We start from the raw sequence: 12,116 nt of genomic DNA on the forward strand, positions 1-12,116 counted from the left end.
TTACGTCCTCCGACAGTCGCCGCCTCTTCATATTCGTCACATATGGGGTATTAGACTTTGCTCCGAAGGAGTAGCTAGGCAACAGAATATGTTAACAATAAAGCTTTAACATATCCCACCCTCAAGGGGTGGTCCCCTCAGTCAATACCCTCCTACTTCCTGCAACCATATCTCAGTTTTAATGTCTAGCTTGTCAGGAGTGGCTGGCTCTCTCTGTGCTGGGACTTTTTGTCCCAGACTCTTTCTTCTTTTTAATATTTTGTTTGAGTTTTCTCTCTACCTTTATTTAGCTGTTATTTTTATCAGCATTAGTTAGTTCTTCGGACGAAGAGGATCATGCGGACTGGGTCTCGGGCTGATCCCCCTGATCGCAGGTCGTGGGTCAGTGGCTTCCCAGTCTGCCATCGAGCGTTCAGCCAGGTAACGCTCCTGGCACAGTGAACGACCCATCCCTGTTCGGTGCAGGGATGATTGGTAAAGGTGGCTACCTCACCGGACGCTGTGCGGTTTCTTAACCGCCATTGTGTGCGTCTTGAATTGCGACTCTCCCTGCCTCATGTGCAGCGGCTTGTTCGCCTGTGCGGGTTCCCCACGCCATGTGAGGTAAGTGTATCTATGTGGGGACCTGTCTGTCTGGGGGGGGTCTCAGTCTGGGACTGTGTAACCTGCCTTTAATCACACTGCTTGTCTCCCTATCTCTCGGCTGCATGCTGTGGGCTGCAAGGGGGGGGGGGAGCTGTGTGACACTGTGTGTGTCAGGCTGGGCAGTGTGGGAAGCTGTGTGCTGTGGGGCATGTTTTTATGGCATGTTGGGGCATATACAGCGATCGCTGCGGCGATCTAACATGTATCCATATAATGGGATAAAATTGTGTGTGTTTTTATGCACTATGGAGCGGCGATTTCGGCGCCAAACGACGCCATTTTACCGGCGCCCGCTCCGGCCGCATGGTTTACATGCACGGCGGCCATTTTCTTGTAGCCTCCATAGGCTTACATCAGGGCTCGACAATCCCCGGGCGCCAGGTCGCATTTGCGACTAGAATTAGCGACCTGGCGCCTGGCGGTGCCCTGCAGAAGGTGTCCTGTCATTTTTGCCCGGACTTCCGCGCACGGAGTGCACGGACTTCCGGGCCGTCCGAAAATTGAGGCCCCGGCTTTTCGGCCTACTTGAGATGACAGGCTTCCAATGGGGAACTGGCGCCCTCTTGTGGAGGCCGGGAGTAATGACTGTTGTAATGACTGTTTCCACTGCCTTTTTGTTCTCAATTCATTCATTACCATCTCCCTGTCCAGTTAGTTACCTTTGACAGGGAGTGTGGTTATTATTTATTTAATTTTTTAAATGTAAAAAAAAAAAAAAATAATATTTTTTTCTTTTTTTTTAATTATTAAAAAAAATAAAAAAAATTCTTTTTTTCCAATTATAAAAAAAAAAAAAATATATATATATATACTTTTTTTTTTTTCCTCATCGCCATGCCACAGCCGAAGGCCCCTCTCACACGAGCTGTCTGATCAGGTCCGCCTGTCAGTTTTTCAGGCAGACCTGATCGGACCCTTCATTCTCCTCTATGGAGCAGTAATCTGCCGCCATCTGATCCTGTCCGCCAAAAGCAGACGGACGGTGGTTCTATTTTCTATCCATCCCGTGGATCGGATCAGATGGCATCGGATGGAAAGAGACAGACAGTCTGTTTTCATCCAATTGTGCTATAGAGGAGAGTGGGGTTCTAGTCGTATTTATGTGTAAATTTAGTATATTAAATAAAGCTTGGTTGTTAAGTTTAAAAAAAAAAAAACTGGCTCCTAACTTTTTTAGCTGGCTCCTAGATTTCAGGAAAATTTGTCAGGCCCTGGCTTACATAGAGCGCCCTGGCAGCATCACTTCCTCTTTCCTGGAACACCGATCGGGGCAGCAGCAGCAGCGGGGTCTCCTCAGGTTTTATCCTTCTATTCCTGTTTGCCATTGCCTGTATTCAGTCTGTATATTCCCTGTGGGGGTCTCATTGTGCCTGAGTGTGGTGCGGTGGGCTGCGCTTGCCGCGCTTGCTGAAAGGGGGCAGTTAACCCTTGGTTGTCTGGCATACAGGGGCAATGGATTCTCAGGAGGGCAAGTTTCCCACAGTACTGGTGGAAAGCCAGGGGACCGCTGTTTCCCCCCCAGGGGGGGATTTAGCCACTATTGTGGCTGGCCTTGCTGCCCAGGTGCAAATGCTGGTGGCTGCTCAATCTACTAAACGGCCCAGAGTTGCCCTGTCCTCTGATTCTGAGGGTGAAGGTGATGGGGCTGTTCTGACAGGGACCCCCTTATCGGGGTCCCGCTCCTCTCTTGATCTAGTGGGGTCTGAGGTGGAGGCTGAAGTTGAGGGGGTCGATAATTCTCCCCCTGGCTCGCCTGAAGAGCTTGCAATCATGGATGAGTTGATTGCTTCCATTAAGCAAACGCTGCGTTTGCAGGACGAAGTGTGTCCCCCCGCTGCCTTGGCGGCTTATGGGACGCAGAGAAAACGCAGGACGCCGCAGGTTTTTCCCTGCAATGCTGATTTTCAGCGCGCTGTTAAAGATCAATGGCGCGATCTGCGCAAACCTTTTGCGGTACCAAGTAAATTCAAGCTGCGTTATCCTTTCTCGCCTGCCACTGATGAACGGTGGTGTGTGCCTCCGCCAGTGGATCATGCAATTGCGGTTTTGAACAAAGCCACTGCGATTCCTGCAGAGGGTTCCCCTGTTTTCCGTGATGCCACGGATAGACTGGAGTCTCTTGCCCGTCATACTTATTCTGTTACGGGTTCTATGCTTAAGGCTCTGTTTGCTTCTCTCATGGCGGCCCAGGCGATCGCAAGTTGGACGCAGATGCTTAGGCGCGTCCTAGTGGCCGATTCGGCCTCACCGGCGACCCTGGATATGGTGGATCAGATCCACCAGGGTGTCATGTATCTGTGTGATGCGGACCTGGACCTGATTCCGTTGGCTGCACGTGTGCACAGCGTGGCGGTGTTGTCTCGCCGCCTGGTTTGGTTGAAATGTTGGTCGGTGGACCAATCTTCACGTAAAACCTTAGCCAATCTGCCTTATGATGGGTCTCGCCTTTTTGGGGAGTCCCTGGATGTGTTGATTAAGGGGATCACCGGGGGTAAGAGCACTTTTGCCCCATTTCCCCAAGGCTAAGGGGGCTTCTGGGAAGAAGCATGCAACTTTTCGGCCCCCTCAAGGGTCCTTTCGTGCCTTTCGGCCGCACTACAAGGGCAAACCGTTCAAAGGCCAAGGCTCTCAGAAGAAGCCCTGGTCTGGGAAACAGAAGTCCGGCCAATCCGGACCTGCGGCCCATAACAGTTCGGCCTGAAGGGGCGCCCTCACCCAGTTTTGGGGTGGGGGGACGCTTGCTCGGTTTTCTTCAGCCCTGGTTGGCCCGTGTGCGGGACAGATGGGTTCTGGAAATCGTTCGATCTGGTTACAAGATCGAGTTTCTCTCTCGGCCGGAGAGCAGATTTTTTCCCTCAAATCTACAACTGTCTCCAGAGCGCCTGCGGGATCTGCACCTGGCGGTGCGGGACCTGAGGGCTCAGGGTGTGGTGGTTCCGGTACCTCATCGGGACAGATTTCGGGGGTTTTATTCCAATCTGTTCACCGTGCCCAGGAAGGAGGGCAAGGTTCGTCCGATTCTGGACTTGAAGGCTCTGAACCGCTCTGTGCGGGTTCGCAAGTTCCGCATGGAGTCCCTGCGCTCGGTGGTGGCTGCCCTGGTTCCGGGGGAATTCATGGCTTCCATCGATTTGAAGGATGCGTACCTTCACATCCCCATATTCGAGGGTCATCAGAGATACCTTCGATTTGCCATTGCGGAGGATCACTACCAGTTCGTGGCGTTGCCCTTTGGGCTCGCCTCGGCTCCGCGGGTCTTCACCAAGGTGCTTGCACCGGTTCTGGCATTGTTGAGGGCCCAGGGCATTTCTGTCCTAGGGTATCTGGACGACATTCTGATTCGGTCTGCGACCAGTCAGGGTCTGGAGAAGGACCTGTCTGTCACAATGCAAACTCTGCAGGAGTTCGGTTGGACGATAAATGTTCCAAAGTCGACACGGAGTCCGTCGGTTCGTCTTCCCTATCTGGGAATGATACTGGACTCGGTGCAGGCGAAGGTCTTCCTGCCGGAAGACAAACTCAGGACTCTTCAGGTGGAAGTCAGGTCCCTCGGGGACGTTCCACACTCGTCTCTGCGGGCGTGTATGAGATGTCTGGGATTGATGGTCTCGGCCTTCGAGGCGATTCCTTTCGCTCAGTTTCACACGCGGGGTCTCCAGGCGGAGATCCTGTCCAAGTGGGACGGGCGACCTCAATCTCTGGATCTTCAGATCTCGTTGAGTCATCGCACCAGGGAAAACCTTCTGTGGTGGCTCCAGTCCCCGTTGGTGTCCGGGGGCAAGTCGTTTCGTCCGATCTCGTGGACGATAATCACCACGGATGCCAGCCTGTCGGGCTGGGGTGGTGTTCTGGGCGTTCTGTCCGCCCAGGGGACCTGGTCGGAGGGGGAGTCTTCCCTCCCGATCAACATTCTGGAATTGCGTGCGATAAGGCTCTGTCTTCATCGCTGGACGGACCGGCTGCAGGGCTGCCCGGTTCGGGTGCAGACGGACAATGCCACGGTGGTGGCCTACATCAACCACCAAGGGGGCACCAGGAGTGCCCGAGCGGCTCGAAGTGGCCGACATTCTGTCTTGGGCCGAGACTCATGTCCCGGCGATAACGGCGGTTCACATTCCGGGAGTGGAGAACTGGCAGGCGGACTATCTGAGTCGCCAGACCCTGGATCAGGGGGAATGGTCTCTCCATCCGGCTGTCTTCCAGATGTTGTGCGCGAAGTGGGGTCTTCCAGATGTGGACCTGTTCGCGTCTCGCCTCAACTACAAGGTGAAGAGGTTCGTGGCAAGGACGCGCGACCCTCGGGCAGACGCGTCGGACGCGTTAGTGGCCCCGTGGCATCAGTACAGGCTGATGTACGCTTTTCCACCGATTCAGTTGCTGTCCAGGTTCCTTCGCAGGTTACACTCGGAACGCAGCACGGTGATTCTTGTGGCACCGGACTGGCCTCGCCGGTCCTGGTACGCAGACCTCGTGAATCTGGCGGTCGACGCCCCCTGGCGTCTGCCTCTTCGAGACGATCTACTGTCTCAAGGCCCGATTTACCATCCTGCTTTACAGTCGCTGGCTTTAACGGCCTGGCTGTTGAGACCGAGGTCCTGAAGGAGAAGGGTCTCTCTCCGGAGGTTGTTCATACCTTGATCAACGCGAGGAAGTCTTCCTCGGGGAAGGTTTATTACCGTACTTGGAAGGCCTATTTTGCCTGGTGTGAGTCCAGGGGGTTTTCACCCCGCACGTACTCGGTTTCCCGTGTGCTGTCTTTCCTTCAGACGGGTGTCGATCAGCGTTTGGCGCTGGCCACGATAAAGGGTCAGGTGTCTGCGCTGGCCGTTCTGTTTCAACGTCCCGTGGCTTCCAACTCCTTGGTTGGTACTTTCATTCAGGGTGTGCGGCATCTGGTTCCTCCTAGGAGGGATCCTTTGCCCCCCTGGGACTTGAATCTAGTTCTTTCTGTGTTACGTGCTCCTTTTGAACAGATCAGGGAGATCTCGTTGTCTCTGTTGTCCAAAAAGGTCGCCTTTTTGGTGGCGATCACTTCGGCTCGCAGGGTGTCGGAACTGGCGGCTTTGTCCTGCAAGTCTCCGTACCTGGTTGTTCATTTGGATAAGGTGGTCTTGCGACCTAATCCTTCTTTTCTGCCGAAACGAGTTTCGGAATTCCATCTTAACGAGGATATTGTTTTGCCTTCGTTGTGCACGAAGCCTAAACATCCGAAGGAGGTGAGATTGCACTCTCTGGATGTTGTTCGGGCGATTAGGGTTTACCTAATCGAGTCTTTTCGTAAGACTGACTCCTTGTTTGTTCTTCCAGAGGGTCCTCGGAAGGGCATGGCGGCTTCGGCCTCTACCATCGCCAAATGGATCAGGCAGACCATTGAACAGGCCTATGCTTTGCAGGGGAAGGTTCCCCCTGTGCCTGTGAAGGCGCACTCTACTAGATCACTGAGTACGTCTTGGGCCTGCCGTCATGGGGCTTCTGTAGCCCAGGTGTGTAAGGCGGCGACTTGGTCGACCGTGCACACTTTCACAAAATTCTACAAAGTAGATGTTCAGGCATCGGCGGATGCTTCCTTTGGCCGCAAGGTTCTTAGTGCGGCTGTTCCATAGGGTCCCTTGTTGGGGACTCCTGGCTGTTGGGATATCTTTGTATTCCCTGGGTTTTTTGTCTTTTCCTGGGTTGTTGCTCCTGTTGAGCACTTATTTTTGCTGTTGCCCAGCTGGTTTCCTTCCTTTGGTAAGGTTCCTTTCTTTGATGTGGAGACTGCGTTGCCTTTCGGCGCGGATGCGTTTCCCACCCCTCATGTTTGCACTGCTTTGGGACGTCCCCATATGTGACGAATATGAAGAGGCGGCGACTGTCGGAGGACGTAAGAGAAAACGCAATTTTTGTAAAATCTTACCTGTAAAATTCCTTTCTCTGAGTCCTCCGACAGTCGCCGCCCCCGCCCCTCTTTTGGGGTTTGAATGTATACTCTACTGCTATTCCACTAAAACTGAGATATGGTTGCAGGAAGTAGGAGGGTATTGACTGAGGGGACCACCCCTTGAGGGTGGGATATGTTAAAGCTTTATTGTTAACATATTCTGTTGCCTAGCTACTCCTTCGGAGCAAAGTCTAATACCCCATATGTGACGAATATGAAGAGGCGGCGACTGTCGGAGGACTCAGAGAAAGGAATTTTACAGGTAAGATTTTACAAAAATTCCGTTTTTGTTGCTGATAATTGGGGTTTAGCTGTGGTGTTCCCTAAGACCTGGCTATTATTTTGAGGGTTCTTCTGGGTTAAGATGATGTAGAGACAACTAAAACCTTCTCTGGGAAGGTGGGCAGCCATGGGCTAAAGCCAGAGACCAGGGCTCTGTGGGGGGCCAAACCCAACACTTGCAGGACTCCTTGTTCTTTACGCTGAAGATAGTTCTATGACATTGGCTGTATGTTTGGGGTCGTTGTCCTGCTGCGGAATAAATTTGAGGCCAATCGCATGCCTCCATGATGGATGAGTATCTGCCTGTATTTCTCAGTATTGAGGACACCATTAATCAGGCAATGTTGAGGACTGTAGCCACAGTGGTCGGCCAAGGAAATCCTAATCCAGCAGAGGAGACTGAACCCTGGGGGATATCTAGAAGCGCCATTAGCACAAAACTGGTGGAAACCAGTGGGACCAAGGTACGTATATCCATTTGTCTGGAGAAGTCTGGCCAGAAGTGTTCTACATGGAGGAATTGCGACCAAAGAAAAGACACCATACCTCTGACACGGAAGCAAGGGTAAGTACTCAGCTATGCAGGAAAACATAGGAACTGGGGTGCAGAAAAATGGCAGCAGGTGCTCTGGTCTGATGAGTCAAAATATTTGGGGTGTAGGAGGCAGTTTGTAGGGGGAATGGTTGGGACAGCGGTGCAATAATGAGCGTCTGCAGGCAACAGTGAAGCATGGTGGAGGTTCCTTGTAAGTTTGATGCTGCATTTCTGCAATTGGAGATTTGGTCAGGGTCAATAGTGTCCTCAATGCTGAGAAATAAAGGCAAATACAAATCAGTCTGAAGGTGTGTGATTGGCCCTAAATTTATTCTGAAGCCGGTCAACAAACGCACAGCCAAAGACATTGAGAACCATCTTCAGTGTAGAGAACAAGTAGACCTGGAAGTGATGGTTTGGTCCCCCACAGACAGGACCGTACTGGCCATAGGGCACACTGGTCCTATCGCCTCAGCCTGGGGGCTGCATGCCTTAACAATAGCTGGCTGTGATATAAAGGGTGGGCTGCAGGTGGATATGCCATCCAGGCATGCGTCACTAATACTTACTGTATACGCTCAGTGGTGGTGAGAGAAGTGTCTCCATTCCCCTGCCCACCAAGCAGCTTCATGGAAACCTAGACAGATGCTGACCTGAAAGTCCAGGTTTGTGCGTGTGCCCTGCATTCCCTAGTTTCCTGGCAACCGGGAGGCACTGAGAAGCCGAGGCCTTCTGCACCATCCCACCCAGGATCAATTAGAGCAGTGGTCCTCAACTCCGGTCCTCAGGGCCCACTAACAGGCCAGATTTTAAGTATTACCTTGGGGAGATGCAGACTAGAGTACTGCAATCACTGAGCAGCAAATGATATCACCTGGGATAGATTTCAGTTATCTTGCAAACCTGGCCTGTTAGTGGACCCTGAGGACCAGGGTTGAGGACCACTGAATTAGGGCAATCCACATCTTGTGCTGCTTCATACTATTTTCAGGACTCCACCATCAAACCTGTAATTTTTGGGTACAAAAAACAGCATCGGGCAGCTCTGACCTGTATTGTCCCCAATCTCAAAAGTGTACCATAATTAAATCCACACATCCTGGAACCCCAAATCCTGTCACCAACCGCCCCCCCCGCGCCCGGACATATTTGTCCCAGTCTGGGCCTTCCCACAGAGCCCTGATCTCGCCATCATGGAGTCTATCTGGGAAGACATGAAGAGACAGAAGGCTTTGAGGCAGCCGACATCCACAGAAGATCTGTGCTTACTTCTCCGAGATGTTTGGAACAACCGACCTGCTGAGTTCCTTCAACTGTGGAAGTCTACCTAGAAGAACTGATGCTGGTTTGAAGGTAAAGGGCGGTCACACCAAATTTTGAGTTGCATTTCTATTTAGTTCATGTACTTTCCATTTTGTTAATTGATAAAAAAAAAATACAACATATTAACACGCCTTATTTCTGAAAAGCATAATACTTCATTATATTTTTAAAAATATTTCACACAGGTGACAGGTTCACTTTAGTATTCCAGTATGAAAATAAAATCTTATCATATAAAGTGTAGATTTCATCCCCCGGCTTCCCAAGGTACATCGTCCTCCTCGGGGCAGATCTATCGGTAAATGTATCATTGAACGGTCATCAAGGTGTTGCAGGAACGGCTGTTCACAAATGTTTCATAAATTATCTTTTGATTGGGCGCAGCAGCGTCTGCAAACTCTCCTCGCTTCGTGTGAAACTTCTCCACCCACACATCCTCCCCCGAAACATCGGGAAAGGTCTGAGGGAGGCAGAAGAAAGGTTGAATCTCTCCAAACTTTGTGAAAACTTTTAATTGATTTTTTTTTTCTCCTTTTTTGGGGGGGGGGGGGGTTTCCTGCTGTGTGGATTTAAAGGGTAACTCCATTACGTTAACCACTTGCTGACCAGAAACCGTAGTTTTAAAGCGGTTGTATCCCGCTTTTTGACACTTTTACCTACAGGTAAGCCTATAAGAAGGCTTACCTGTAGGTACAAATAATATCTCCTAAACCGGCACGGTTTAGGAGATATTTACAGTGCATGCAGCCGCTCGCGCGAGCGGCGCATGCGCTCTGAAGGTCCGGGGGGACCTTCAATTAACTTGCCGGGAGCTTGCCGGAAAGATCACTCCCACGCGCATGCGCGGGAGTGATGTCATCGCGGCTCCGGCCAATCGGCGCGCTGGAGCCGTCTCTTCCGGCCAATCAGCGCGCCGGAGCCGCAGAACCCGGAAGAGACGACGAGGGATCATGGCAGCGCCCGCATCGATGTCCGGGGGTCCGTGTCGGGGCTTCGTTTTAAGGTAAGTTAAACATAATGGGCTAGTATGCGTTGCATACTAGCTCATTATGCCTTTTGTCTTGCAGGTTTTTTTTTTTTTTATTTATTTTTTTTATAGGGGTTTACAACCGCTTTAATGTGGCAGGTCTGCTTTGTTACACGCAACGATGCATATGTACGTTGCTTTGTGTAACAGATAGTGGGGGCACATGCGCACCGATTTGGCTAGAGAGGAGCCAATGTCTGCTGGGCACCTGCGATCGCTCCCAATGGAGACAGAACAGCGGTAAACACGGCAGACCACTGTTCTGTCACTGATGAACACAGGGATCCCTGTGTTCAACCAGTGAAGACAACCCCCACACAGTTAGAAAGCACTCCCTAGGGACGCTTAACCCTTTAATCGCCTCCGGTGTTACCCCCCCCCCCTTCCCTACCAGTGTCATTATTACAGTAACAGTGCATAATTTTAGCACTGATTACTGTAGTAATGTCACTGGTTCCCCCCCCCCCCCCAAAAGTGTCAATGTCAGGGGTCCGATCTGTCCACCACAATGTCGCAGTCCTGCAAAAAATCACAAGATCACCGCCATTACTAGAAAAAAAATACCCCAATAAAAATGACATAAATCTTTCCCGTAGTTAGTACTAACTTTTGCGCCAACCGATCAATATATGCTTATTGCGATATTTATTTATTTTTTTTTTTTACCAAAAATATGTAGCAGAAACCAAATTGGCCTAAAATGTAAAATTTTTTTTTTTTTTTTTGAGAATGTCATTTAGCAGAATGTGAAAAATATATATATTTTTTTTCAAAATTGTCGCTTGTTTTATAGCGCAAAAAAAAAAAAAATTGCAGAGGTGATCAAATACCACCAAAAGAAAGCTCTATGTGTGGAGGAAAAAAGGAAATTGATTTTATTTGGGTAGTGTCGCACGACCGCACAATTGTCCGTCAAAGTAACACAGTGCCGAATTGCAAAATATGGCCTGGTCAGGAAGGGGGCTGTTGTTTTTGGCTGTGTGGAATAACACGGTTCATTTTTTTTAGCAACACTGCTCCACCCCCTTTCTGCAGTTTTGAATTACTACAGACAGATGCAGCTTTGATGTCTACTCCTCCTCATCAGGTTAGAGTAGCCACACCCACCACAAGAAATAAAAATGTTGCTGGTGCTTTTGAGTCTTCATCTTGTTTCAGCATCCCCTACACACCTGCTCATGGTACATCAATCCGCAGGTCTGCTGTTAGAAACCATGGGCTCCCATACAGCCAACCTGACAGGGTCCCCCTAAATAAACACCGTTCACTATACTTCAGTTATGAATGAACACAGTGAGTGATCAGTACCAATCACTCATTGTGTTCATTCAGGAAAGGAAGGGGTTGGGTAAATATGACATATTTATTGTACCCTTCCCCCACTCTCAATCCTGAAGGGTCCTATTGTTTGCTTACAGCTGCAGGTGAGAAGGAGAGGAGGGAAGCTGGCAGCACTGTAGGGGTACGGGGCACAAGGAGGGTGATCAGTGTGAAGGGGGCAGTTACTGAAGCCTATCTCCTGTATGGCTCTGTCTGCAGCAGCTGGAAGCCGGCAGGAGAGAGAAGAGAAGAAGCCGGCTTTCAGCTGCTGCATACAGCGCCATACAGGGGGATCAGTTTCCAGTAATTCCCACTGCACTGTGCTGATCACTCTCCCTGTCCTCATCCGATGCACCCAACTGCCTGGCTCCACCTGATGGCCTGGACCCTGTACAACAGGACTGGTGGTACCCCCTTATCCATGGCTCTGTCTACCCCTAGGACTGGTGGTACCCCCTTATCCATGGCTCTTTCTAACCCCAGGACTGGTGGTACCCCCTTATCCATGGCTCTTTCTAACCCCAGGGCTGGTGGTACCCCCCTATCCATGGCTCTTTCTACTCTAGGACTGGTGGTACCCTCTTATCCATGGCTATGTCTTACCCTGGGCTGGTAGTATCCCCTTATCCATGGCTTTGTCTACCCCCAGGACTTGTGGTACCCCTTTATCCATGGCTATGTCTTACCCTGGGCTGGTAGTACCCCTTTATCCATGGTTTTGTCTACCCCCAGGACTGGTGGTACCCCCTTATTCATGGCTCTGTCTACCCCTAGGACTGGTGGTACCCCCTTATCCATGTCTCTCTGTCTTACCCTGGGCTGGTAGTACCCCCCTTATCCATGGCTCTGTCTACCCCCAGGACTGGTGGTACCCCCTTATCCATGGCTCTGTCTACCCCCAGGACTGGTGGTACCCCCTTATCTCCATGGCTCTGTCTACCCCCAGGAATGGTGGTACCCCCTTATCCATGGCTCTGTCTACCCCCAGGACTGGTGGTACCCCCTTATCCATGGCTCTGTCTACCCTCAGGACTGGTGGTACCCCCTTATTCATGGCTTTGTCT

Source organism: Pelophylax lessonae (assembly GCF_965119305.1).
Source record: "Pelophylax lessonae genome assembly, chromosome: 11".
Lineage (NCBI taxonomy): Eukaryota > Metazoa > Chordata > Amphibia > Anura > Ranidae > Pelophylax > Pelophylax lessonae.